Consider the following 27,507-nt stretch of genomic DNA (forward strand, 5'->3'; position numbering starts at 1 on the left):
CCTGGTTCGGGAGATTGTGGAGGGGGTTGTTTGAGGACTGTGTTTTGAGTGACTTTGCCATCTTTGCTCCTGGGGTGGTGGTGCCCCCAGTCGCGTTAGGAGTGTGGACGGTACTGAGCCTCTCGTTTGTAATTCCTCGGACTGGAAGCCGTCGCTTGCCAGGAAGCTCCGAGGTCGACTTGGGAGCCTGCTATCCCGTCCCCCGTAGCGGACTGTTGAAGGGGGTGTGGGGGGGGTGCGGTGCCCCCCCCCCTTCGTCCATCTGCTCCCCCTCTACCACCACCCCCACCGCCGACAGCTGCCGACAACCCCTCCACCGCCCCGCGTGCCACCTGGACCTGCTTTTCGCCCCTCGGCGGGGCTGTTTGCTCCCCCCGCCATTTCCATCGTCCGGGACTGTTTACTTGCAGCAGTGAACGGCAGAGCCTGTGCTTCGCGAACGCTGTGGGTGCACCTTTTCCCCCGCCCTGGACTTCTCCTGCCCCCCAACTACGTTTCGCTGGTGGGGTCCCCTCCCTGTAGCCCCCTTTGTATTAGTTGGCCCTACTTTACCCCCCTCCTTTTCACCCCCTTCGGTTTATTTTTTTGGTGCCCATTCCCCCCCCCCCTCGGTTCCTAGCCTGCTGGCTGTGTTCCCAGCCCTGTCCTTGGGCTGCGGCTGGCTGGAGTTTTTCCTCCTACCCCTCCTTGTCCTTGGGCTGCAGCTGGCTGGACATTCCATTCTGTTTTCGAGCCGCTGCTCCGGTGCACCCCCCCCCCTTCGCCCCCCCGCGCGCGTTTGTGCCCCCGTTTTGTTGCCCCCTCCCCTTTTGCACTGTTCACCCCCCCCTTTTTACTGTTGTCGTGGTCCCCCCCCCGCCCCAGTGTAGCCGGGGGAGCCGGCTTTCTTTTTTGGCACCTGTGCCCCACCCCTCTCTTTTCGCTCCTGTGTGCCCTCTCCATTGGCTCCCTCCTCCCCAGCTTGCAGCCTAGCGGGGGGGAGTGGTTGCCTTTCCCTTGTTTTGTTTTTTGCCTAGAGGGGAGGAGCGGCTGCAGGTTGTAATGGCGGGGGACTCTGCCCCTGCCCCTGCCCCTGCCCTGTTGTCCCCGCCCACCCCAGTGGCCGGCCCCTCGGCTGGCCCTGTCCCAGATACTGCCGCTGCCACGGCTGCCCCCTCCACCGGCAGGAAGGGCCAAGGGAGGAAGAAGGGCAAGGGCCCTGCCCGTGGAGCCAGACCTCCTGCGGGCGGGGCTACGGTCCCCGCTGCGGCCCCGACACCGGCCGCGGCCCCTCCCTCTCCTGCCGTCCCTTCCACCAGCTCTGGTGGTGCTCCACCTCCGGCCCCCAGAGCATACGCCCAGGTGACCGCCGCCTCTTTGCGTGCCGCCGCGTCGTCCACCCCGACCGCCGCCTCTGGACCTGTCCCTGGTGACCACGGCCCCTTCCCCTCGCTGACTAGGAGGCATGGCGTCCGTTGCCATTTGGTGCCTGCCTCGCCCCACATTGAGACTTATGTGCGGGCGTTGGCGAGGGTGGTGGGGCCTACGGCCATCGTGGCGGCCTCCAAGATGTACGGGAAGGCCGTGTTCTTCCTGGCGTCGGTGGCCGCCGCGCAGGAGGCGGTGGAACGAGGCCTGGCGGTGGGGGGCGTGTTTGTGCCTTTGGAACCCCTGGAGGATCTGGGCGTACGGGTGCTCTTGACCTCTGTCCCGCCCTACCTCCCCAACGCCGCCCTGTTGCCGGCCCTCTCCACCCTGGGGAAGCCCATTTCCATTCTGAGCTCTCTTTCATTGGGCTGTAAGGACCCTGCCCTCCGGCACATCCTGTCTTTCCGCCGGCAGGTCCAGCTTCAGCTGCCACCGGCGGCGGGTGCCGGAGTGGCGCTCGAGGGGTCCTTCCTGGTGCCCTACCGGGGGGCCCATTATCGGGTCCACTATTCGACGGGGGAGGCCCGGTGCTTCCTCTGCCGGGCGCCGGGGCATGTCCGGAGGGACTGTCCCCTGGCCCGGCCTGGAGGGGCGTCCGAGACCCCCGGGGCCCGGGAGGGTGCCGGCCCTGTCATCGCCGGCAACCCTGGCGGTTCGGACACTGCTGCTGCCGCCGCCCCTCCTCCTTCTGCCGCGGTTCCCGCTCTGGCCGCGGAGACGGCCGGGCAGGCGGGCCTTGCCGTCGCCGACCCTGGATCGGCGGGGCATGTGGAGGAGAGGGCGGGGCAGCTTCCGCCGGCCGCGGGGAAGGGCCCGCCCCAGGGGGAGGTTTCCCTCTCCCCTGCTGTCCCTCCGACCCTGCCGCCCCAAGCCCCGGAGCCATCGCCCTTGCCCTCTGGCCCTGCCCCTGCTGACCGGCCCTCCACCTCCTCTTCCACCTCGGGGGGCTGGGTGACCGTCCGGGGGAAGCGCGGCGCCCGCAGGTCGCGGGCTCTCTCCCTCCCCTCTGATGAGGAGGGAGAGCAGGCCCCCCGAAAGATGCCGCGGGGGGCCGATGTTGTTAGTTCTGTTTCCGCGCCCCCGGACGGTGCCCAGCAGGAGGTGCCGGCCATGGAGACCGTGGATGCCGTGGCAGCGGCTGGGGACACTTCTGTCCCTTTTGTTGGGCCCACGCCTGAGGAGGCTTTAGCAGCGGTTCTCCCGGCCCTTGCTCCGTCTGTGCCCCCCGCCGCCGCCGCCGATGCCGGGGCGGCCCTTGTCCCTGTGACTGGCGGGGAGGTGGCCGGGGCCGAGGGGACCGCTTTCGCCTCCATTTTCGATGAGATCGAGGCCCTGGGTCTGACCCCGGTCACTCAGGGGGAGGACGACCCTCCGCCAGCGGGCCCCGATCCGGGTGCTGGCTTAGTCCCGCCCCCTTCTTCTGCTCCCGGTTCCTCGCCCCACTCTGCCGCTCCCGACTTAGTCCTGGGAGAACCCTTAGCCCTACCTGCCGGCCCGGCCGCGACTCCCATCTCGTGCACGGCCGCCGAGCCCCTCGGGGCGACGGCCGTTGCTGAGCGGCCGGTTCCTGCCCCCGATCCTGCCCCTTCCATCGTTCCTGCCCCTGAGGCTTCCCCTGTCCCTGCTGCCTCCGTCCCCTCGGATGCTGACCTTGGCCGAGGGGAGCCGCAGTCTAGCGGCTTGGCAGCGGGAGATGAGGAGCCCGTTCCCGCTCCCGTCCCTGATCCTGTCCCCTCTCCTGCCCAAGTCCCTGTTCCCGCCTCGAGCCCCGCCCCTACTCCCACCCTTGCCCCAGATCCTGTCCCCGAGGTGTCTCTGTCTGCCACCTCTGGTGTTACTGCCGCCCCCGGGGTTGTCGCATTTCCGTTGCCTGCAGACAACCCTCAGGGGGCGGTTTTCGTGTCTCCCCTTCCTGCCACTGTGGGGGCTGTGTTGTTCCCTCAGCCGCCCTCTCCTTTGCCGGGGATGGGGACGGGCTGCCCGGCGCAGCAGCGCCGGAACTCGGCCCCTTGTATGTCCGTCACTGTGGGCCGCGAGGACCCTTCGGGGGCCCCGCCGGAGGATGGCGGCGGCTTGGCCGCTGCCTCCCCCTCCGCGCTGCGGGATGAGCTGCGCCTCTTTCTATCGGATTCCCGTGGTTCCCAGGGTAAGGTGCAGCTCGCCCTTCAGCGCTGGGGGGACTTCCATCTCGTCCTCCGGGCCGTGCAGGCGCTTTTGGGGGAGGGGCGGGGGTCCGGTCGGCGGGACATCGCGGCCTATCGGCGGGCCCGCAGATTCCGCGACTCCCTTTTGACCTTCGGAGTCGAAACCGGGATCTTGCGGGGCCCGCTGGGGGCCGATGGTCCCTCCGCCCGTGAGGATCTGCCCCAGCCCTCCGCATGACAGTTACCACCTTTGCATCGCTGAACACTCGAGGCTGTAGGGTGGGTCTCCGCAGGAGCCAGGTGCTCTCCTTCCTTCGGGAGGGGGGGTACTCTGTGATTTTCCTGCAGGAGACCCACACGGCTCCGGCCGTCGAGGCTAGCTGGCGGCTGGAGTGGGGTGACGGGGTTTATTTTAGCCACCTCAGCGCCCATTCGGCTGGGGTGGCCACCCTGTTCTCCCCGGGGCTGCGGCCTGAGGTGCTGGGGGTCGCCGAGGTCGTGCCGGGCCGCCTGCTGCACGTCCGGGCCCGTGTGGAGGGGCTGGTTCTGAACTTGGTCAACGTTTATGCCCCGAACGCGGGCCTGGAACGAGTGCCTTTCTATCAGCGGGCGGCGGCCTTCCTCGGCACTCTGGATTCTCGCGAGTGCCTGGTCCTGGGCGGGGACTTTAACACCACCCTCGAGGACCGGGACCGCTCCGGGCTTGAAAATTCCCAGGCAGCCGCGGGCGTCCTCAGGGAGATCGTAGACCATCACTCCCTGGTGGACGTCTGGCGCGAACACCACCCGGACGACGACACCACCTTCACCTATGTCCGGGTGGAGGACGACCGGTCGCGCCACTCCCGGTTGGACCGGATCTATCTGTCCCGCTTTCATCTGGCGCGGGCCCATGCCTCCGGCGTCCGGCCAGCCCCGTTCTCGGATCACCATCTGGTGACCGTGACGGCTTCTCTCAGTTCCGAGAGGCCGGGGTCGGCCTATTGGCATTTTAATAATAGTTTGCTGGAGGACGTGGGCTTCGTGGCATCCTTCCGGGGGTTCTGGCTGGCCTGGCGGGGGCAGCGGCGCGCCTTTCCCTCGGCGCGGCGGTGGTGGGACGTGGGGAAGGTCCGCGCGCGGCTCTTCTGCCGGAACTACGCCCGGGGCGCCAGCCGGCGGCGAGATGCGCTGATAGGGCAGTTGGAGCGGGAGGTCTTGGAGCTGGAGAGGCGTCTGGCCTCCGGCCCCGAGGATTCACCCCTCTGCGCGGCGTACCGGGAGAAGCGGGAGGAGCTCCGGGCCCTGGAAGACCACCGGGCCCGGGGCGCGTTTGTTCGATCCCGCATCCGTCTCCTTCGGGAGATGGATCGCGGCTCCCGCTTCTTCTACGCCCTGGAGAAACGGAGGGGGGCCAAAAAGCATGTCACCTGCCTCCTGGCGGAGGACGGCGTCCCCCTCACGGATCCGGAGGAGATGCGTGGCAGGGCCAGGGCCTTCTACGCCGCTCTTTTCTCCCCGGATCCGACCGACGCCGAGGCCCGCAGGGTGCTCTGGACCGGGCTCCCGACGGTCAGCGCGGGCGACCGAGACCGGCTGGAGCTGCCTCTTTCTCTGGCCGAGTTCTCGGCAGCCCTCCGGCTCATGCCCACTAACAAATCTCCGGGCATGGACGGGCTGACCGTGGAGTTCTACCGCGTGTTCTGGGACGTCCTCGGCCCAGACCTCGTCACCGTCTGGGCCGAGTCCTTGCAGGGCGGGGTCCTCCCTCTCTCGTGCAGGCGAGCCGTGCTCGCCCTGTTGCCGAAGAAGGGGGACCTCCGCGATTTACGAAATTGGCGTCCCGTCTCGCTCCTCAGCACGGACTATAAGGTCGTAGCGAAGGCCATCTCGCTGCGGCTGGGGTCCGTGCTGGCGGACGTGGTCCACCCCGACCAGACCTACACCGTCCCGGGCCGGAGCATCTTTGACAACCTGTACTTGGTCCGGGACCTGTTGGAGCTGGGACGTAGGGATGGTCTGTCGTTCGCCCTCCTGTCTCTGGACCAGGAGAAGGCGTTCGACAGGATGGACCACGGGTACCTCCTGGGCACTCTGCGGGCGTTCGGCTTCGGGCCCCAGTTTGTGGGCTTTCTCCAGGTGCTGTACGCTGAGGCGGAGTGTCTGGTCAAGCTCAACTGGACCCTGACCGAGCCGGTCAGCTTCGGGCGGGGAGTACGGCAAGGGTGCCCCCTCTCGGGCCAGCTGTACGCTCTGGCGATCGAGCCCTTCCTCTGCCTCCTCCGTCGGAGGTTGGCAGGGTTGGTGCTCCGGGAGCCGGAGCTGCGGCTGGTCCTGTCGGCGTACGCCGACGACGTGCTCCTCGTGGTCCAGGACCCAGCGGATCTGGTGCGGGTGGAGGCCTGCCAGGCCGTTTATTCGGCCGCCTCCTCCGCCCGGGTCAACTGGGTCAAGAGCTCTGGCCTGGTGGTCGGGGACGGTTGGCAGGCGGGCTCCCTCCCACCCGCGCTACAAGCCATTCGGTGGAGCGTGGGTCCGCTGCTCTATCTAGGCGTTTATCTTTCCGCCACGCATCCTTCTCCGTCGGAGAACTGGCTGGATTTGGAGGCCAGGGTGCGTGAGCGGTTGCGGAGATGGACGGGACTGCTCCGGTGTCTCTCCCTGCGGGGGAGGGCGCTGGTGCTGAACCAGCTCGTCCTGTCCATGCTCTGGCACCGGCTCAACACCCTGAGCCCGGCCCCGGAACTCCTGGCCAGGCTCCAGAGGATAGCCCTGGAGTTCTTCTGGCCTGGACTGCACTGGGTCTCTGCAGGGGTTCTGAGTCTTCCCCTGGAGGAGGGGGGACAGGGCCTGGTCTGCCTTCGTAGCCAGGTCCATGTCTTCCGCCTCCAGGCCCTGCAGAGGCTCCTTTACGGTGCGGGTAGTCCGGCATGGAGCACGTTAGCGCACGCCTTCCTCCGCCGCCTCCGAGGGCTCCGATACGACCGGCAGCTCCTTTTTCTTCACCCGAGAGGTCTTCCGCGAGACCTCTCGGAGCTGCCGGTCTTCTACCAGGACCTTCTCCGGACCTGGAAGCTTTTTTCGGCGACCAGGTCCACTGTGGCCACCGAGGGTGTGGATCTCCTCGCGGAGCCCCTGCTGCACAATCCCGATCTCCATGTGCAGGTAGCGGAGTCACCCTCGGTGAGCCGGAGGTTGGTCCTGGCGGAAACCACCAGGGTCGGAGACCTCCTGGACTACACCAGAGGGGACTGGGTGGATCCCCGTGCGCTTGGTCGGCGCATGGGGCTCTCCACCCTCGCGACCCCTCTGCGTGTACTCCAGGAGGTGGGCGCTGCATTGTCACCTCTTGCTCTCGGCTTCCTGTGGCGGGCCCTGCGGGAGGGCGCTCCCCGCCCACCCCTCACCCCAGGCCCTCCGGACCTTTTTCTCGGGCCCTTGTTCCGTGAGCCCCCCCGGCTCCCCCGTTCCCATAATCCGAGCCGGCTGCACACTTTGCAGCCGGTCCGGTTTCGGACCGCGTCCAGAGACCACCTGTACACGCTCGTGCTCCACACGTTGCATCACCTCACCCTCGTGTCCCGCCCCGACACCAAGTGGAGGGACTATTTGCTACCTGTGGAGGGTGAGGAGCCCCGGTGGGCCAGCCTTTATTCCACCTTAGTTCCAAGGCCCGCCGGGGACATTGGTTGGCGGCTCCTTCATGGGGCCGTGAGCACGGGCGTGTACTTGGCGCGGTTCACCCCTATTCCTGAGGCCTGCCCATTTTGCGGTATTAGGGAGACCCTGGCGCACGCTTACCTTGAGTGCGCCAGGTTGCAGCCCCTTTTCCGGCTTCTCCAGAACCTCTTGTTGAGGTTCTGGCTACACTTTTCCCCGCACTTGTTTCTTTATGCGCACCCTGTCCGTGGCCCCACTAAGTCGCGGGACCTCCTCGTCAACCTCTTCCTGGCCCTGGCCAAACTCACCATCTATAATACCAGGGAGAAGATGTTGGACGAGGGGGTGCTCTGCGACTGTGGGGCCTACTTTCATACCTCTTTGGTTTCACGTCTCCGGGCGGAGTTTCACTGGGCAGCGTCTGCTGGCTCCCTTGCCACCTTCAGGGAGCAGTGGGCGCTGTCCGGGGTTCTCTGCTCGGTGTCCCCATCTGGTTCCCTGATTTTGAACCTATGACCGTCACCTCGCTCCCTGTTTTTTTATTAGTTGTCCCACGTAATCATTTGGTACTGGGTCCAGTGGTCCCTCCCGCTAGGTTGGGGGAGGGGCCTTTCGTAGTGGGCGGTTAAGCCCGCCCACCTCCCGGTTCACCAATACGGCCTCACTACAGGTTGCAGGAGCTCTCCGTGCTCCCTTCTCCCTCTGGCCTTTCCTGGCCCTCTCCAGCTGCTGCTTGCTGCTCTCCTTGTTGCTGCCGCTGCCGCTGCTGCTGCGTGAGTGAGTGAGTGCGGAGGGGGGGGCCTTGCCGGCCTGCCCTCCCCCTCGCCCTCGCCTCCGGAGGGAGAAGCATCGGCCCCCCAACGCCAACACCGATACCATCTGGGGGCCCACCTGCCTGCTTGCTTGCCTGCCTGGCTGGTTGCCCGGCCGGCTGACTGCCGCTCGCTGCTGCTGCTGTTCCTGTGTGGGAGCCGCTGCCTCCGTCGCGGAGTGCGAAGAGACTGCGTCCCTGGTTCGGGAGATTGTGGAGGGGGTTGTTTGAGGACTGTGTTTTGAGTGACTTTGCCATCTTTGCTCCTGGGGTGGTGGTGCCCCCAGTCGCGTTAGGAGTGTGGACGGTACTGAGCCTCTCGTTTGTAATTCCTCGGACTGGAAGCCGTCGCTTGCCAGGAAGCTCCGAGGTCGACTTGGGAGCCTGCTATCCCGTCCCCCGTAGCGGACTGTTGAAGGGGGTGTGGGGGGGGTGCGGTGCCCCCCCCCTTCGTCCATCTGCTCCCCCTCTACCACCACCCCCACCGCCGACAGCTGCCGACAACCCCTCCACCGCCCCGCGTGCCACCTGGACCTGCTTTTCGCCCCTCGGCGGGGCTGTTTGCTCCCCCCGCCATTTCCATCGTCCGGGACTGTTTACTTGCAGCAGTGAACGGCAGAGCCTGCGCTTCGCGAACGCTGTGGGTGCACCTTTTCCCCCGCCCTGGACTTCTCCTGCCCCCCAACTACGTTTCGCTGGTGGGGTCCCCTCCCTGTAGCCCCCTTTGTATTAGTTGGCCCTACTTTACCCCCCTCCTTTTCACCCCCTTCGGTTTATTTTTTTGGTGCCCATTCCCCCCCCCCCTCGGTTCCTAGCCTGCTGGCTGTGTTCCCAGCCCTGTCCTTGGGCTGTGGCTGGCTGGAGTTTTTCCTCCTACCCCTCCTTGTCCTTGGGCTGCAGCTGGCTGGACATTCCATTCTGTTTTCGAGCCGCTGCTCCGGTGCACCCCCCCCCCCTTCGCCCCCCCGCGCGCGTTTGTGACCCCGTTTTGTTGCCCCCTCCCCTTTTGCACTGTTCACCCCCCCCTTTTTACTGTTGTCGTGGTCCCCCCCCCGCCCCAGTGTAGCCGGGGGAGCCGGCTTTCTTTTTTGGCACCTGTGCCCCACCCCTCTCTTTTCGCTCCTGTGTGCCCTCTCCATTGGCTCCCTCCTCCCCAGCTTGCAGCCTAGCGGGGGGGAGTGGTTGCCTTTCCCTTGTTTTGTTTTTTGCCTAGAGGGGAGGAGCGGCTGCAGGTTGTAATGGCGGGGGACTCTGCCCCTGCCCCTGCCCCTGCCCTGTTGTCCCCGCCCACCCCAGTGGCCGGCCCCTCGGCTGGCCCTGTCCCAGATACTGCCGCTGCCACGGCTGCCCCCTCCACCGGCAGGAAGGGCCAAGGGAGGAAGAAGGGCAAGGGCCCTGCCCGTGGAGCCAGACCTCCTGCGGGCGGGGCTACGGTCCCCGCTGCGGCCCCGACACCGGCCGCGGCCCCTCCCTCTCCTGCCGTCCCTTCCACCAGCTCTGGTGGTGCTCCACCTCCGGCCCCCAGAGCATACGCCCAGGTGACCGCCGCCTCTTTGCGTGCCGCCGCGTCGTCCACCCCGACCGCCGCCTCTGGACCTGTCCCTGGTGACCACGGCCCCTTCCCCTCGCTGACTAGGAGGCATGGCGTCCGTTGCCATTTGGTGCCTGCCTCGCCCCACATTGAGACTTATGTGCGGGCGTTGGCGAGGGTGGTGGGGCCTACGGCCATCGTGGCGGCCTCCAAGATGTACGGGAAGGCCGTGTTCTTCCTGGCGTCGGTGGCCGCCGCGCAGGAGGCGGTGGAACGAGGCCTGGCGGTGGGGGGCGTGTTTGTGCCTTTGGAACCCCTGGAGGATCTGGGCGTACGGGTGCTCTTGACCTCTGTCCCGCCCTACCTCCCCAATGCCGCCCTGTTGCCGGCCCTCTCCACCCTGGGGAAGCCCATTTCCATTCTGAGCTCTCTTTCATTGGGCTGTAAGGACCCTGCCCTCCGGCACATCCTGTCTTTCCGCCGGCAGGTCCAGCTTCAGCTGCCACCGGCGGCGGGTGCCGGAGTGGCGCTCGAGGGGTCCTTCCTGGTGCCCTACCGGGGGGCCCATTATCGGGTCCACTATTCGACGGGGGAGGCCCGGTGCTTCCTCTGCCGGGCGCCGGGGCATGTCCGGAGGGACTGTCCCCTGGCCCGGCCTGGAGGGGCGTCCGAGACCCCCGGGGCCCGGGAGGGTGCCGGCCCTGTCATCGCCGGCAACCCTGGCGGTTCGGACACTGCTGCTGCCGCCGCCCCTCCTCCTTCTGCCGCGGTTCCCGCTCTGGCCGCGGAGACGGCCGGGCAGGCGGGCCTTGCCGTCGCCGACCCTGGATCAGCGGGGCATGTGGAGGAGAGGGCGGGGCAGCTTCCGCCGGCCGCGGGGAAGGGCCCGCCCCAGGGGGAGGTTTCCCTCTCCCCTGCTGTCCCTCCGACCCTGCCGCCCCAAGCCCCGAAGCCATCGCCCTTGCCCTCTGGCCCTGCCCCTGCTGACCGGCCCTCCACCTCCTCTTCCACCTCGGGGGGCTGGGTGACCGTCCGGGGGAAGCGCGGCGCCCGCAGGTCGCGGGCTCTCTCCCTCCCCTCTGATGAGGAGGGAGAGCAGGCCCCCCGAAAGATGCCGCGGGGGGCCGACGTTGTTAGTTCTGTTTCCGCGCCCCCGGACGGTGCCCAGCAGGAGGTGCCGGCCATGGAGACCGTGGATGCCGTGGCAGCGGCTGGGGAAACTTCTGTCCCTTTTGTTGGGCCCACGCCTGAGGAGGCTTCAGCAGCGGTTCTCCCGGCCCTTGCTCCGTCTGTGCCCCCCGCCGCCGCCGCCGATGCCGGGGCGGCCCTTGTCCCTGTGACTGGCGGGGAGGTGGCCGGGGCCGAGGGGACCGCTTTCGCCTCCATTTTCGATGAGATCGAGGCCCTGGGTCTGACCCCGGTTACTCAGGGAGAGGACGACCCTCCGCCAGCGGGCCCCGATCCGGGTGCTGGCTTAGTCCCGCCCCCTTCCCCTGCTCCCGGTTCCTCGCCCCACTCTGCCGCTCCCGACTTAGTCCTGGGAGGACCCTTAGCCCTACCTGCCAGCCCGGCCGCGACTCCCATCTCGTGCACGGCTGCCGAGCCCCTCGGGGCGACGGCCGTTGCTGAGCGGCCGGTTCCTGCCCCCGATCCTGCCCCTTCCATCGTTCCTGCCCCTGAGGCTTCCCCTGTCCCTGCTGCCTCCGTCCCCTCGGATGCTGACCTTGGCCGAGGGGAGCCGCAGTCTAGCGGCTTGGCAGCGGGAGATGAGGAGCCCGTTCCCGCTCCCGTCCCTGATCCTGTCCCCTCTCCTGCCCAAGTCCCTGTTCCCGCCTCGAGCCCCGCCCCTACTCCCGCCCTTGCCCCGGATCCTGTCCCCGAGGTGTCTCTGTCTGCCACCTCTGGTGTTACTGCCGCCCCCGGGGTTGTCGCATTTCCGTTGCCTGCAGACAACCCTCAGGGGGCGGTTTTCGTGTCTCCCCTTCCTGCCACTGTGGGGGCTGTGTTGTTCCCTCAGCCGCCCTCTCCTTTGCCGGGGATGGGGACGGGCTGCCCGGCGCAGCGGCGCCGGAACTCGGCCCCTTGTATGTCCGTCACTGTGGGCTGCGAGGACCCTTCAGGGGCCCCGCCGGAGGATGGCGGCGGCTTGGCCGCTGCCTCCCCCTCCGCGCTGCGGGATGAGCTGCGCCTCTTTCTATCGGATTCCCGTGGTTCCCAGGGTAAGGTGCAGCTCGCCCTTCAGCGCTGGGGGGACTTCCATCTCGTCCTCCGGGCCGTGCAGGCGCTTTTGGGGGAGGGGCGGGGGTCCGGTCGGCGGGACATCGCGGCCTATCGGCGGGCCCGCAGATTCCGCGACTCCCTTTTGACCTTCGGAGTTGAAACCGGGATCTTGCGGGGCCCGCTGGGGGCCGATGGTCCCTCCGCCCGTGAGGATCTGCCCCAGCCCTCCGCATGACTGCTACCACCTTTGCATCGCTGAACACTCGGGGCTGTAGGGTGGGTCTCCGCAGGAGCCAGGTGCTCTCCTTCCTTCGGGAGGGGGGGTACTCTGTGATTTTCCTGCAGGAGACCCACACGGCTCCGGCCGTCGAGGCTAGCTGGCGGCTGGAGTGGGGAGACGGGGTTTATTTTAGCCACCTCAGCGCCCATTCGGCTGGGGTGGCCACCCTTTTCTCCCCGGGGCTGCGGCCTGAGGTGCTGGGGGTCGCCGAGGTCGTGCCGGGCCGCCTGCTGCACGTCCGGGCCCGTGTGGAGGGGCTGGTTCTGAACTTGGTCAACGTTTATGCCCCGAACGCGGGCCTGGAACGAGTGCCTTTCTATCAGCGGGCGGCGGCCTTCCTCGGCACTCTGGATTCTCGCGAGTGCCTGGTCCTGGGCGGGGACTTTAACACCACCCTTGAGGACCGGGACCGCTCCGGGCTTGAAAATTCCCTGGCAGCCGCGGGCGTCCTCAGGGAGATCGTAGACCATCACTCCCTGGTGGACGTCTGGCGTGAACACCACCCGGACGACGACACCACCTTCACCTATGTCCGGGTGGAGGACGACCGGTCACGCCACTCCCGGTTGGACCGGATCTATCTGTCCCGCTTTCATCTGGCGCGGGCCCATGCCTCCAGCGTCCGGCCGGCCCCGTTCTCGGATCACCATCTGGTGACCGTGACGGCTTCTCTCAGTTCCGAGCGGCCGGGGCCGGCCTATTGGCATTTTAATAATAGTTTGCTGGAGGACGTGGGCTTCGTGGCATCCTTCCGGGAGTTCTGGCTGGCCTGGCGGGGGCAGCGGCGCGCCTTTCCCTCGGCGCGGCGGTGGTGGGACGTGGGGAAGGTCCGCGCGCGGCTCTTCTGCCGGAACTACGCCCGGGGCGCCAGCCGGCGGCGAGATGCGCTGATAGGGCAGTTGGAGCGGGAGGTCTTGGAGCTGGAGAGGCGTCTGGCCTCCGGCCCCGAGGATCCACCCCTCTGCGCGGCGTACCGGGAGAAGCGGGAGGAGCTCCGGGCCCTGGAAGACCACCGGGCCCGGGGCGCGTTTGTTCGATCCCGCATCCGTCTCCTTCGGGAGATGGATCGCGGCTCCCGCTTCTTCTACGCCCTGGAGAAACGGAGGGGGGCCAAAAAGCATGTCACCTGCCTCCTGGCGGAGGACGGCGTCCCCCTCACGGATCCGGAGGAGATGCGTGACAGGGCCAGAGCCTTCTACGCCGCTCTTTTCTCCCCGGATCCGACCGACGCCGAGGCCCGCAGGGTGCTCTGGACCGAGCTCCCGACGGTCAGCGCGGGCGACCGAGACCGGCTGGAGCTGCCTCTTTCTCTGGCCGAGTTCTCGGCAGCCCTCCGGCTCATGCCCACTAACAAATCTCCGGGCATGGACGGGCTGACCGTGGAGTTTTACCGCGTGTTCTGGGACGTCCTCGGCCCAGACCTCGTCACCGTCTGGGCCGAGTCCTTGCAGGGCGGGGTCCTCCCTCTCTCGTGCAGGCGAGCCGTGCTCGCCTTGTTGCCGAAGAAGGGGGACCTCCGCGATTTACGAAATTGGCGTCCCGTCTCGCTCCTCAGCACGGACTATAAGGTCGTAGCGAAGGCCATCTCGCTGCGGCTGGGGTCCGTGCTGGCGGACGTGGTCCACCCCGACCAGACCTACACCGTCCCGGGCCGGAGCATCTTTAACAACCTGTACTTGATCCGGGACCTTTTGGAGCTGGGACGTAGGGATGGTCTGTCGTTCGCCCTCCTGTCTCTGGACCAGGAGAAGGCGTTCGACAGGATGGACCACGGGTATCTCCTGGGCACTCTGCGGGCGTTCGGTTTCGGGCCCCAGTTTGTGGGCTTTCTCCAGGTGCTGTACGCTGAGGCGGAGTGTCTGGTCAAGCTCAACTGGACCCTGACCGAGCCGGTCAGCTTCGGGCGGGGAGTACGGCAAGGGTGCCCCCTCTCGGGCCAGCTGTACGCTCTGGCGATCGAGCCCTTCCTCTGCCTCCTCCGTCGGAGGTTGGCAGGGTTGGTGCTCCGGGAGCCGGAGCTGCGGCTGGTCCTGTCGGCGTACGCCGACGACGTGCTCCTCGTGGTCCAGGACCCAGCGGATCTGGTGCGGGTGGAGGCCTGCCAGGCCGTTTATTCGGCCGCCTCCTCCGCCCGGGTCAACTGGGTCAAGAGCTCTGGCCTGGTGGTCGGGGACGGTTGGCAGGCGGGCTCCCTCCCACCCGCGCTTCAAGCCATTCGGTGGAGCGTGGGTCCGCTGCTCTATCTAGGCGTTTATCTTTCCGCCACGCATCCTTCTCCGTCGGAGAACTGGCTGGATTTGGAGGCCAGGGTGCGTGAGCGGTTGCGGAGATGGACGGGACTGCTCCGGTGTCTCTCCCTGCGGGGGAGGGCGCTGGTGCTGAACCAGCTCGTCCTGTCCATGCTCTGGCACCGGCTCAACACCCTGAGCCCGGCCCCGGAACTCCTGGCCAGGCTCCAGAGGATAGCCCTGGAGTTCTTCTGGCCTGGACTGCACTGGGTCTCTGCAGGGGTTCTGAGTCTTCCCCTGGAGGAGGGGGGACAGGGCCTGGTCTGCCTTCGTAGCCAGGTCCATGTCTTCCGCCTCCAGGCCCTGCAGAGGCTCCTTTACGGTGCGGGTAGTCCGGCATGGAGCACGTTAGCGCACGCCTTCCTCCGCCGCCTCCGAGGGCTCCGATACGACCGGCAGCTCCTTTTTCTTCACCCGAGAGGTCTTCCGCGAGACCTCTCGGAGCTGCCGGTCTTCTACCAGGACCTTCTCCGGACCTGGAAGCTTTTCTCGGCGACCAGGTCCCCCGTGGCCACCGAGGGTGTGGATCTCCTCGCGGAGCCCCTGCTGCACAATCCCGATCTCCGTGTGCAGGTGGCGGAGTCACCCTCGGTGAGCCGGAGGTTGGTCCTGGCGGAAACCACCAGGGTCGGAGACCTCCTGGACTACACCAGAGGGGACTGGGTGGATCCCCGCTCGCTTGGTCGGCGCATGGGGCTCTCCACCCTCGCGACCCCTCTGCGTGTACTCCAGGAGGTGGGCGCTGCATTGTCACCTCTTGCTCTCGGCTTCCTGTGGCGGGCCCTGCGGGAGGGCGCTCCCCGCCCACCCCTCACCCCAGGCCCTCCGGACCTTTTTCTCGGGCCCTTGTTCCGTGAGCCCCCCCGGCTCCCCCGTTCCCATAATCCGAGCCGGCTGCACACTTTGCAGCCGGTCCGGTTTCGGACCGCGTCCAGAGACCACCTGTACACGCTCGTGCTCCACACGTTGCATCACCTCACCCTCGTGTCCCGCCCCGACACCAAGTGGAGGGACTATCTGCTACCTGTGGAGGGTGAGGAGCCCCGGTGGGCCAGCCTTTATTCCACCTTAGTTCCAAGGCCCGCCGGGGACATTGGTTGGCGGCTCCTTCATGGGGCCGTGAGCACGGGCGTGTACTTGGCGCGGTTCACCCCTATTCCTGAGGCCTGCCCATTTTGCGGCATTAGGGAGACCCTGGCGCACGCTTACCTTGAGTGCGCCAGGTTGCAGCCCCTTTTCCGGCTTCTCCAGAACCTCTTGTTGAGGTTCTGGCTACACTTTTCCCCGCACTTGTTTATTTATGCGCACCCTGTCCGTGGCCCCACTAAGTCGCGGGACCTCCTCGTCAACCTCTTCCTGGCCCTGGCCAAACTCACCATCTATAATACCAGGGAGAAGATGTTGGACGAGGGGGTGCTCTGCGACTGTGGGGCCTACTTTCATACCTCTTTGGTTTCACGTCTCCGGGCGGAGTTTCACTGGGCAGCGTCTGCTGGCTCCCTTGCCACCTTCGAGGAGCAGTGGGCGCTGTCCGGGGTTCTCTGCTCGGTGTCCCCATCTGGTTCCCTGATTTTGAACCTATGACCGTCACCTCGCTCCTTGTTTTTTTTATTAGTTGTCCCACGTAATTATTTGGTACTGGGTCCAGTGGTCCCTCCCGCTAGGTTGGGGGAGGGGCCTTTCGTAGTGGGCGGCTAAGCCCGCCCACTTCCCGGTTCACCAATACGGCCTCACTACACCCCATCCAACAGCACCCACCCATCCAGCACTCACTCCCTAATCAGCCCCAATATCAGCCACCATCCAACAGCACCAGGATGACCAGATGTCCCGACTTTATAGGGACAGTCCTGATTTTTGGGTCTTTTTCTTATATAGGCTCCTATTACCCCCCACCCCGTCCCGATTTTTCACATTTGCTGTCTGGTCACCCTCAGCAGCACCCACCCCATCCAGCCCCCCTCCGTAACCAGCCCCAACACCAGTCCCCCTCCAACAGCACCCACCCATCCAGCACCCCAGAAATGATCACCCCAAAACTGGCCAGGATTTCTTCCTGCAATGACCAAAAATGGTGGCAAGACTGAAAACAACTGTGGCCTGGGGGCATGAGAAGAACCACAGTTTACTTTGAGGTCCCAGGATGATAAAATTGGAAACTTCTAGGGAGAGGGGTCTGCACTTGATTTTCTGAGCAGACCAAACCCATTGGGAGCTCCTCATCTCTGGGGCGAGCTAGACGTTCTTCTTGCCAATGAAAAGCAAAGCAGTCCTTTCCTACATAGGTGTCTGGGTGGATTTATCCAGAGCGGCTCTCCCCTGGGTCCCTTTGCTCTTGGGGAGTGAAAGGCAGCAGCAGCCAGTGAGCAGGGAGCTGATTTGCATGAAGGGGCCGTTCTCCAGCTCTGGGGGTTTAAGAGAGAATCGGAGGGTCCCAGCCACAGACCCGTTTGCCTCAGGAAGCCGAGCGCGTCTGGATTCCCCACCATGGCCTGGGCCCCTCTGCTCCTCGCGCTGTTCACTTACTGCTCAGGTATTATAAGCGGGAGAGTTTTTCTCCATCTCTTTATTCAGGGGATTTTCTCTTCCTCAGGTTCCTGCACGGCCTGTGGTGTGTTAGCTCTTCAGATATTGATTTTATCCCCATGTTTTCTCTTCCTGTCTCAGGTTCTCTCGCCCAGTACGTGCTGACTCAGCCGCCTTCAGTGTCTGTGTCTCCAGAGCAAAAGGCTCAACTCACCTGCTCAGGAAACAACATTGGGGGCAAGAATGTGCAGTGGTACCAACAGAAACCTGGCAGTGCCCCACTACTCATTATATATCATGATAGCAGCAGACCCTCCGGAATCCCCGATCGATTCTCCGGTGCCAACTCCGGTAACACGGCCACGTTAACCATCACTGCAGTCCAGGCGCAGGACGAGGCTGATTATTACTGTCAGGTGTACGACAGCAGCGCTGCTCACAGTGACACAGCCAGATGGGGAAGTGAGACACAAACCTCTTGTCATCAAAGGGGAACGTTTAATAGCATTCGTCCTGTGATAGCGTGAGGGGCCATTTCAGAGGTGGGGGAGCAGGTATCATATTTAATCTGCCCAGAAATCCTTCTAGGCAGAGGCTGGGTCAACGCTGTGTCTCCCTCATAACCCTTGTGAACAATCTCACCCAATGCACAGAGCTCTAAAGGACAATTCAGAGAGCGATGGGATCTCGTCCCCATTTCTGTGAAAGGGACAAACTGGACTCACACCCAGTGCCTGGCTCCGTGTCAGTTCTCTCATCTCACCTCTTCTCTGATACCCCCGGGAATGAGGACGCTCCTCATCTGGTAACAGTCCAAGACTGGACACTGTTCTCCAAACTTCTACTGCCAAAGTCAGACACGTTCTCTTCTCCTCACACCTCTGTCTAGACATCGACACACACACAATTCCCCGCAGTGGGAATGGAGGATGGACCCTGGCACTGGAGAAGATCACTTGAGTGTCAGGCTCCTGGAGCCGGCAGCCAGAGCTCACTTTTCCCCACTCTCCATCCCCACGCGCCTTGGGGGCATCTGTGTCCTGCACCCAGGAGAACCCCCAGACCCCTCCCAGCCTCCTGAGATCCTGCACAACAGCCTGCCTGCGAGCCGGGGCCGAGGCCTGTGACAAGCCCCACGTGGCACCAGCAGGAAGGAGAAGAGCCTCAGTCTCTGAGTAACGGGAACGTTAAAGAGCTGATTTCTGAGGTGAAACGCACAGGAGCAGGAGGGCTCTGACTGCACAGAGCTGCGCCAAACTCTCAGAGCCATGAGCGAGGGCGACGGTTAGTTAGCGCAGCCCTGACACCAGGGGGAGGGAGGCAGTGTGAATGCACTGGGCTGGGTTCACTGCTCCCGGCTTAAAACAAGAAGTCCCAGAATGCACCTCTGCTGCTTCCATCTGCTTCTGTCACTGTCCAGTCAGTGCAGGAGCTGGGACTAGAATTGCAGAGTTCCTGGCTCCAAGTCCTGTCCCCGGAGCGCTGCCTCTCACCCCTCCTGCTGGGGACGTGGTGCACAGGTGAGAAGAGGGGGAGTGGGGTCAATACACGTTGAAGTTGCTGCTGGAGTCAATGCGCAAACTGTGTCACTAGCGGCCGGGGACGGACACAGTGGGGTTCACTGGCTTCTCCATTATTTTTCCAGGTTCCAGCTCGCAGCCTGTGGTGACTCAGCCGCCCTCAGTGTCAGTGTCCCCAGGAAACACCGTGAAACTCTCCTGCACCATGAGCAGTGGGACCAGCATCAGTGGCTATGGTGTGTCCTGGTACCAGCAGAAACCTGGGAATTCCCCACGATACCTGCTGTATTACTATACGGATTCCAGCAAGCACCAGGGCTCTGGGGTCCCTGCTCGCTTCTCTGGTTCCAAAGACACGTCCAGTAACGCCGGCTATCTGACCATCTCCGGGGCCCTGGCCGAGGATGAGGCTGATTATTACTGTGCTGTGTGGAGTGGGAGTAGCAGTGCTCCTCACTGTGACACAGACAGATGGGGAAGTGAGACAAAAACCACCTCTGTCTTCCCACCCCCAGCCTATGATCTGCAGGGGCCTGCACAGGCTGCTAGGTTTGGTCTCTTCCTACAGCATATCACACAAATACGTGTTCTTTGTGTAACCTTTTGGTGGGCTAGAGTTCACTTCATGTCCCGTCTCCAGTGCCTTAAAAAAACCCAACTCCCATAGAAAGTAGCTGGAGACCCAGAGTTCAGTCTCAAAGGATTTTCAGCAAGGATTGCACAAGGTCAACCTCCTCACAGTCAAGTCCCAAAAGGAACTAAAGAAATGCATTTAATTAAATAACTTTATAAAATCTTATGATAAAGAAACAAATAATAATCTAATTTTTACAGCATGAGATGGCTATTTTATAATCCCCAGACATTACCTTCACAGTTATACATAAACATAAGTAAAGAAAACAAATTAAAATCGGAACAATTCAGTCCCCACAGAAATACAGTGAGAAGAAACTGGAAGTTCCCAAAAGCTTAAGTTTTGTTCACCTAAGTCTCAGTTAGAGTCTTTGATCACCAAATCTAGACAGTATGATGAGTCTAAAACAACATCTTCCCTCCACTCGCTTGTAGGAATCTTCAGTTGGAATCCAGGCAGACTCCAGCCAGTCAGCTGACTGATTAACTCACCACTCCGTTACCTGTATCGATTTAAGGAAAATCCGATTGCAAGAAAATACAAAACTGAGAATAGCAAACTAGAAATGACTCTTTCCCCATTACTGCATTGAAAGAAAAGTTGGTGACTCGGACTAGTTCAGACAATTTAACTGGAACAGTTTGGCTAAAATCAAAACAACATTCAAAGCATCCAATTAAAATAGAAGTTATTTTTCCCTCCCAATTTCCCCGGGCTATAATTAGCATTGCCCAGGCTGCCCTGTTAGAGTTAACAATACACTAACCTGCTGCAAAATGCTTCAGCGTTCGGGACAACAGCCTGCTTCCTGCTCCTCGGCTCAGCTTCTCCCAACCCACACAGGGCACGTGGCCTTCTGCCCTGACTGCTGCCCTGAGTGCTGCCCTCCCGGAGTCTGACCCCAGCAACAGGGAATCTATTGGATCAGACCCTAAACTAGCCCACCCAATTCCAGAAGCTTCTGGATGTGGAGTTGCTTAATCTGCCTAGCAACAGTGACCCAGACACAACTCACTCCTACCTCCCCCAAATGGGTCTCTTAAAGAGATATCTCCCTATTAGGCACATGGGTTACACTTGCAGCTCTGGTTAAGCCTCATGCAACCTCCCCATTTACATCTCCAGAGCTAGGAGGCCTCCAACCGTCAAAGCTGCCCTTCGCCCTGCCCAGCTCGTGCTGTTACACGGAGTCTCCCAAGTTGTTTTCTTAGTCGATGTCTACCCTGCGCACCTTACAGAGAGTGGCTGCAGCCGCGCCGTTGTAAGGTTCACAGTGTAGTCACTCTTTGGCGCGGGAGAGAGCTCTCCCAGCAACAAAATAAAACCACCCCAGACCAGGGGCGGCAGCTCGTCGCTGGGAGAGTGTCTCCCGCCGATGAAGCGCTGTCCACACCGGTACTTTTAATTGTTTAAACTTTGGTCGTTCAGGGGTGTGTTTTTTTTCACACCTCAGAGCAAAAAGGTTTTAACGAGGAACGTGCCAGTGTGGACAGAGCCTTAGTGTGAGCAACCTTTTAGGCTTGGAAGAAATGTTTGTGGTGTGTTGGTTACACAAGGCAAGAGGGAGCTGTGGGAGCTGCAGGAGACTTTGCTGTCTGCCCAGGGCTCTGATCATAATCAATTCTTGAGGCAGAGTTGTTTCCTGGCTCCCTGGCACTGGTATTGGACTGAGATTCCTGGGAGAAGGGCTTGCCTGGCTTCTCCATTCCAGAACCGGGATATGTGGAAATAAACCGAGCTACACTCAGAATATACCCAGACTCCATGTCACTGATTGACCCTCCACCAGGGAGCTGGCCTGCAAGGCCCAAACATCTCCCCTGGCTCACAAAGGGCTGATACTGGTGTCAGAAAAGGGACACTGGTGTTACTAAAAGAGGCAACAATACAAACACCTACTGGGAGGGGGTGGCTTCCCTCTCTTCGGCTGTGTCACTCCCCATCAAGGCAGGTGCAACTACCTAAGTAGCGGAATAATCCCTTCCACAGATGTGAGCAGGCTGGTGACGTGATCAGTGCAGAGAAGAACAAACACCCTGACAAGGAACAGTGTGAACATTGGAAACAACTGTACACCGATGTTCCCTGCAGCTGTGAGACAGTCAGTAGGGGCCAGCGTTCCCGTCAGGGCCGGCTCCAGGGTTTTTGCCGCCCCAAGCGGCAATTCGGCGGGAGGTCCTTCGCTCCGAGCGGGAGTCAGGGAACATCCGCCAAATTGCCGCCAAATAACTGGACGTGCTGCCCCTCTCCAGAGTGGCAGCCCCAAGCACCTGCTTGGCAAGTTGGTGCCTGGGGAGCCGGCCCTGGTTCCCATGAGCTCAGCATATGGGGCCTGATCTCTTGTGAAACGCTGGAAGGACTGATCATAGTAATAGCAACACTGACCACCGGAGGGAGCTCTTCACCTATCCAGTCCTGGAGCTGGGAGTCTGGATTAGAGCAGCAGTGCACAGGGGTCAGGCTACAAACTGCTGGGATAGAGACATCACTGGGCTTGAGGCTTTTCATACCCCAACAACTTTCCCCTTTCTAATGTCACCTGGAGGACACTGTGCTTTAGCTTCTCACTTCCCAGCCACCCCACTCCCCTCTCTGCTCCCAGCGCCCCGGAGCAGGGGGCTCAGACTGGCAGTCTCGTTTGGAACGGCTGGAGAGTCATGACAAGATCACCAAAACCCAGTGGCTGCTCTAACCCGGGAGGGAGAAGCTAAGGGGAGAGAAACAGAAGTTCTCTCCCTCGTCTGCTGCCACATTCCCGTCCCGCAGCCCAGACCACGTCCTTCTGCAGGGAAAGCCACTAAAAGCCGTCAGGAGCAGTGGCCTCACTCACTATGGGCCTCATTGCGCACAGCATCCTTAGCTGGTTCCTCACCATCTTTCAGTGAGCTTCCCTTGAGCAGCGCAGAAGGGTTGCAGCCCCTCCCCCATCCCTTTCCAGCAGTACATCCCTCAGCAGCATCTTCCAATAGCACCATAACTACCCAGCTGCACGTCCACCACCCAGCGGCAGCCATATTGTCCACTCCCAAATCCCATGCCTACACCACCCCCCAGGCAACAGCTGCTAGTCCCAGAAGCCATCAGTCCACACCAGCCACACCCCTAGGGAGACCAGATGTCCCGATTTTATAGGGACAGTCCCGATTTTGGGGGCTTTTTCTTATATATTACCTATTACCTCCCACCCCTGTCCCGATTTTTTACACTTGCTATCTGATCACCCTACACACCTCTCAGAGACACCTGCATAACCTGCACCGCAGCAAGTTTCAAAAGCCATCGCACCAAACACAGCCCCAAACAAGCCATAGTTTCTTGCAGCTGGAAAAACACTGTGGATCAGGGCCATGACAAGAAACTCAGCTAGCTTTGCAAGGCCAGGCAGACAACATTAGAGACGCCTCGCTCCAGGGGGAGTGCTCTGAACGGTAACGGTCTGAGCCGACACAGCACTTCAGAACCCCTCACCCACTAGATAAGCTTCATTTTTCCTTGCAAATGGAAAAAACAAAACAATTCTTGGGTCTGTCAGTAGCTGTCTCTGAGGGAGGGAGGTGCCAGACGCAACCAATGAGCAGGGAGCAGATTTGAATGAAGGGGCCATTCTCCAGTGATGGGGATTTAAGAGAGAATCGGAGGGTCCCAGCCACAAACCCGTTTGTCTCAGGAAGCCGAGCTCATCTGGACTCCCCACCATGGCCTGGGCCCCTCTGCTCCTCGCGCTGCTCACGTACTGCTCAGGTGCTGCAAGGGGAGTGGGGCTTATCTCACCCTTTCAATCAAAGGGGTCTTTGATTTTAGAGCCATTTCTCCCATTGTCCCCAGGCTGCTGGCCGAGAGCTTTAATCATCATGATTTTATTCCCATGTTTTCTCCTCCTGTTGCAGGTTCTCTCGCCCAGTACGTGCTGACCCAGCCACCTGCAGTGTCTGTGTCTCCAGGACAAAGTGCTCAGCTCACCTGCACAGGGGAAAAAGTTGATGAACAGAGTGTGCACTGGTACCAGCAGAAACCTGGCCGTGCCCCCGTACTCATTATATATGCAGATAGTGAGAGACCCTCCGGAATCCCTGAGCGATTCTCTGGGGCCAGCTCCGGTAAAACAGCCACATTAACCATCACTGGAGTCCAGGCGCAGGACGAGGCTGATTATTACTGTCAGGTGTGGGATAGTGACAGTAGCACTCCTCACAGTGACACAGCCAGATGGGGAAGTGAGACAAAAACTGCCTGTTGACATGGGGGACCATTTATTCATGGACAGTTGAGATTGAAGGTGCGGATTATCTTATTCTGGCTGATTAATATTCAAATACTTAGTAGTCTGCTTACTTCAGGACACCACAAGTGTGTCTGTCATCAGACATCGCAAGTCTATATTTGCAAGGCATGGCATAGCTGAAGAACTCATTAGTGACAATGGACCACAGTTTTGTGCCAGAGACTTAAAAACTTTTGCAAAGCAATGGGACTTGATTCACAAAGCTTGAAGTCCACTGTTCCCACAATCAAATGGAATGACGGACAGCAGTTCCAACTGTAAAAATGATTCTTAAAAACTCTAGCCTGGTTAACACAGATCCCTATCTTAGCCTGCTGGACTATTGGAATACACCGATAGGAGGTATGAGATCACCTGCTCAACTCCTCATGGGAAGACGTCTAAGGACCCAGTTACTGACTACATCAACGTTGGTACAACCTAAGCTGATACAAGGAGACATACAAACTAGCCTAAAATTGAGACAAGCAAAGCAGAAATATTTCTTTGACAAAGTGCAAAGCCTGTATCAGTCTCTACTGACCTCCCACCTAGTAAGACAACTCCCATCTTTTCATGTACTATGTATAAATATACTTGCTACTGTATTTTCCACTCCATGCATCTGATGAAGTGGGTTGTAGCCCACGAAAGCTTGTGCCCGAATAAATTTGTTAGTCTCTAAGGTGCCACAAGGACTCCTCGTTGTTTTTGCTGATACAGGCTCACACAGGCTGCAGTGTTTGGTCTCTGCCTATAACACATCACACAACAGTTGTTCTTCGCAGCACAGAGAACAACACCCTGAAAAGGAACAACATGAATGCTGGAAACAACTGTACATGATGTTCCCTGCAGTTGTGAGAGACAGTGAGTAGGGGCCTCTTTGTGATGAGCTCAGCATGGAGGGTCTCTAGCTTTTGTGAAACCCTGGTCAGTATAATCGTAGTAACAGCAGCACTGACCATCAGGGGGTGCTCTTCACCCTCGCAGTACTGGAGCTCAGAGTGTGTATTAGGGCAGTGTAATGCGAGTCAGGCTACACACTGGTGGGCTAGAGAGATCTCTGGGCTTTGGGGCTTTTTATTCCCCAACAGCACTCACAGGATCTGGACAAGGGACCTAGAGAACACTGTTTGGATTCCAACTTCCCAGCTGCCCCCTCTCTGCTCCCTGGTCTCTGGGGCAGAGGTTCTCTGACTGGCAGTCTTGCTTGGGGTGCTGGGAGGGTCACCAAAACCCAATGGCTGCTATAACCCAGAGGGGGCCAGGGGAGGCAAGCGTTCCCCTCGCCCTGCCCACACTGGCCTGCTGCAGGGAAGTACCACTAAGAGGGGAGCAGTCAGGAGCCAGCTGCCTTGATCCCCATGGCCCCCCATTGTTCACAGGGGTCATTAGCTGGTTCCTCATTGTCTTTCAGTGGGGCTCCCCTCCAGGAATGTGCAGAGCAGAAGGGTCTCAGCTCCACTCTTCCCAGCAGAGCCTCACCTAGCAGCATGCTCCAATAGCCCCCCACAGCCACCCAGCAGCACCATCCCGGTCAGTCCCAGCCCCAATCAAGCACAACTCCAGAGCCCAGGCAGCAGCCACTCACTCCACAAGCCATCAGTCTGCAGCAGCCACATCTCCCAGTGACACCTAAACAGCCAGCAGCCGTCCCATCGGACACAGCCCCAAACCAGCCAGGGTTTCTTGCAGCCATAAACATTGTGGGTCAGGGTCATGGCAAGAAACTCAGCTAGGTTTGCAATGCCGAGTGGGGAATGTTTGAGTCAGAATCCGTGTTCCAGGGGGAGTGCTCTGAACGGTAACGGTCTGAGCAGACACAGCACTTCTGGACACCTCACCCCCAAGATGAGCTTCATTTTTCCTTGCAACCAGACAACAAAACAATTCTTGGGTCTGTCTGTAGCTGTCTCTGAGAGGAGGGAGGTGCCAGCAGCAGCCAGTGAGCAGGGAGCAGATTTGCATGAAGGGGCCGTTCTCCAGCTCTGGGGGTTTAAGGGAGAATCGGAGGGTCCCAGCCACAGACCCATTTGCCTCAGGAAGCCGAGCTCGTCTGGATTCCCCACCATGGCCTGGGCCCCTCTGCTCCTCACGCTGCTCACGTACTGCTCTGGTGCGGCGAGTGGGAAGGGGGTGGGGGGCTTATCTCAGTCTTTCAATCAAAGGGGGTCTTTGATTTTAGAGCCATTTCTCCCATTGTCCCCAGGCTGCTGGCCGAGAGCTTTAATCATCCTGATTTTATCCCCATGTTTTCTCCTCCTGTTGCAGGTTCTCTCGCCCAGTACGTGCTGACTCAGCCGCCTGCAGTGTCTGTGTCTCCAGGGCAAAATGCTCAACTCACCTGCAGAGGTGAAAAAATTGACGAACAGTATGTGAGCTGGTACCAGCGGAAACCTGGCCGTGCCCCCGTACTCGTTATATATAAGGATAGTGAGAGACCCTCCGGAATCCCTGAGCGATTCTCTGGAACGAGTTCCGGAAACACGGCCACATTAACTATCACTGGAGTCCAGGCGCAGGACGAGGCTGATTATTACTGTGAGCGGTGGCACAAAGACAGTAACACTACTCAAAGTGACAAGGCCAGATGGGGAAGTGAGACAAAAACTGCCTGAATAAATTTGTTAGTCTCTAAGGTGCCACAAGGACTCCTTGTTGTTTTTGCTGATACAGACTAACATGGCTACCACTCTGAAACAAGTTAATTAAAGTGTTTACTGTTACGTAAAGTCTCCCGGATCTTTTCTTATAGCTGGTTGGCAAGAGCTATTACACCTTGCACTGGAGAAAGTCACTTGGGTCCTGGAGCCAGCAGCAAGAGCTCACTTTTCCCACTCTCCATCCCCAGGGGCATCTGGGATTTGTGGGCATCTGTCTCTGAATGCAGTAGAACTCTCTGAGCCCTCCCAGCCTCCTGAGAGCCCGCGCTACAGCCCCAGTGCGAGCAGGGCCTGAGGCTTGTGAAAAAGGCACTAATAGGAGAGAGAGACAATCTCTGAATAACAGGATTGTTAGGGAGCTGATTCCTGAGGTGAAACGTGCAGGAGCAGGAGGGCTCTGACTGCACAGAGCTGCACCAAACTCTCAGAGCCATGAGAGAGAGGGTGAAAGTTAATTAGCACAGCCCTGACTTTGTGGCAAGGGCAGTAGTATGAATGCACCGGGCTGGGTTAGATTAGAGATGTCAACAGAACCTTCCCAGTGCTTTTCTGGGGCTCTTTATTCCTGGAGGCCAGTCTGTGGTTTTATTGGCAAGACTGCCAGTAAAGATGCCACCCACATGTCCAGCTGCTTAAGATTTCCAATAATTGGGCTATATTCATCACCTGAAATTAAGAGTTACCCTTTGAATGGCACCCCAAAGCCACGAGCAAGAACTGATGAATTCTCACCATGGCTCTGAGGTAAATAACTGATTGTTAAAGTCCGCACTTCTCAAATGGGAAAACAGAGACCTGATTGGCCAAACCCACCCTGCTCTAGAACCCTGTAACTTGGTGCAGTTACATCAGAGATACACACAGCCCAGGGAGATCATATGACGTGCCCAAGGCTACGCAGTCAGTGCAGGAGCTGGGACTAGAGCGATGGAGTTCCCGGCTCCCAGTCCTGTCCCCACAGCACTAGCTCTCACTCCCTATTTTATTCCTTCCCCTGGGAAGGGTAAGTGCTGCTGAAGGTGGATACCTGCCCGTCTCCCTGGTCTGGATGTGCTGGGAACGAGGCCCTGAGACTGACAAACATTTACTGTAACTTCCTCAGCCCTCTTCAGCCACGGACCTGAGGGCTCTCCACACACCCCACAGCAGCCAGAGAGCCCTGCAGACTCCACCTGCCTGCCCAGGCACTCAGAGAACCCCAGAGCAGAACCAAACAGTGGACACAGACAGGGAGCAGGCCTAGGGGACCACTCGGGAAAAGTGAGTTATGCATCACTGGAGCTGGGAAAACGTTTCTGACAAATAATTTATTCAGCTAAAGATGCAGTTTCGGTCTACCCAAAATTATTCACAGATTAGACACGAATAGTCAAATCTCATCTGGGATGTGGAAGCTTTATCTTATAGGGCTGTAGCTTGTCCCTCCTCCCACACAGCCCCCTCCCTGTGATCATCAGGGCCAATCAGATGAGAGCAGATGAATATAAAGGAGGAACTTAACAGCTCCTTCCTGAGGAGGGTCCATATAAGGAGCAGACTCTGTCAGGCATTGTCAGCAGCTCTCGCTGGGTTTCTCC

At 60.7% G+C, this 27,507-nt stretch overlaps 1 long non-coding RNA gene across 1 annotated transcript in view; it reads right to left on the bottom strand.

The window, feature by feature from the left end:
• Window positions 1–21,885, bottom strand: part of LOC135975761 (uncharacterized) — a 32,519-nt gene extending 10,634 nt beyond the window's left edge. Inside the window, exons 1-2 of the long non-coding RNA XR_010592779.1 lie at window positions 19,770–21,885; window positions 19,354–19,505 (exon numbers count right to left, since the gene is read on the bottom strand). This is a non-coding gene — a long non-coding RNA (uncharacterized LOC135975761). The remainder of the gene's footprint in view (window positions 1–19,353; window positions 19,506–19,769) is intronic.
• Window positions 21,886–27,507: the final 5,622 nt, after the last annotated feature.

The sequence above is a fragment of the Chrysemys picta genome, chromosome 15 (assembly GCF_011386835.1).
Source record: "Chrysemys picta bellii isolate R12L10 chromosome 15, ASM1138683v2, whole genome shotgun sequence".
NCBI lineage: Eukaryota > Metazoa > Chordata > Testudines > Emydidae > Chrysemys > Chrysemys picta.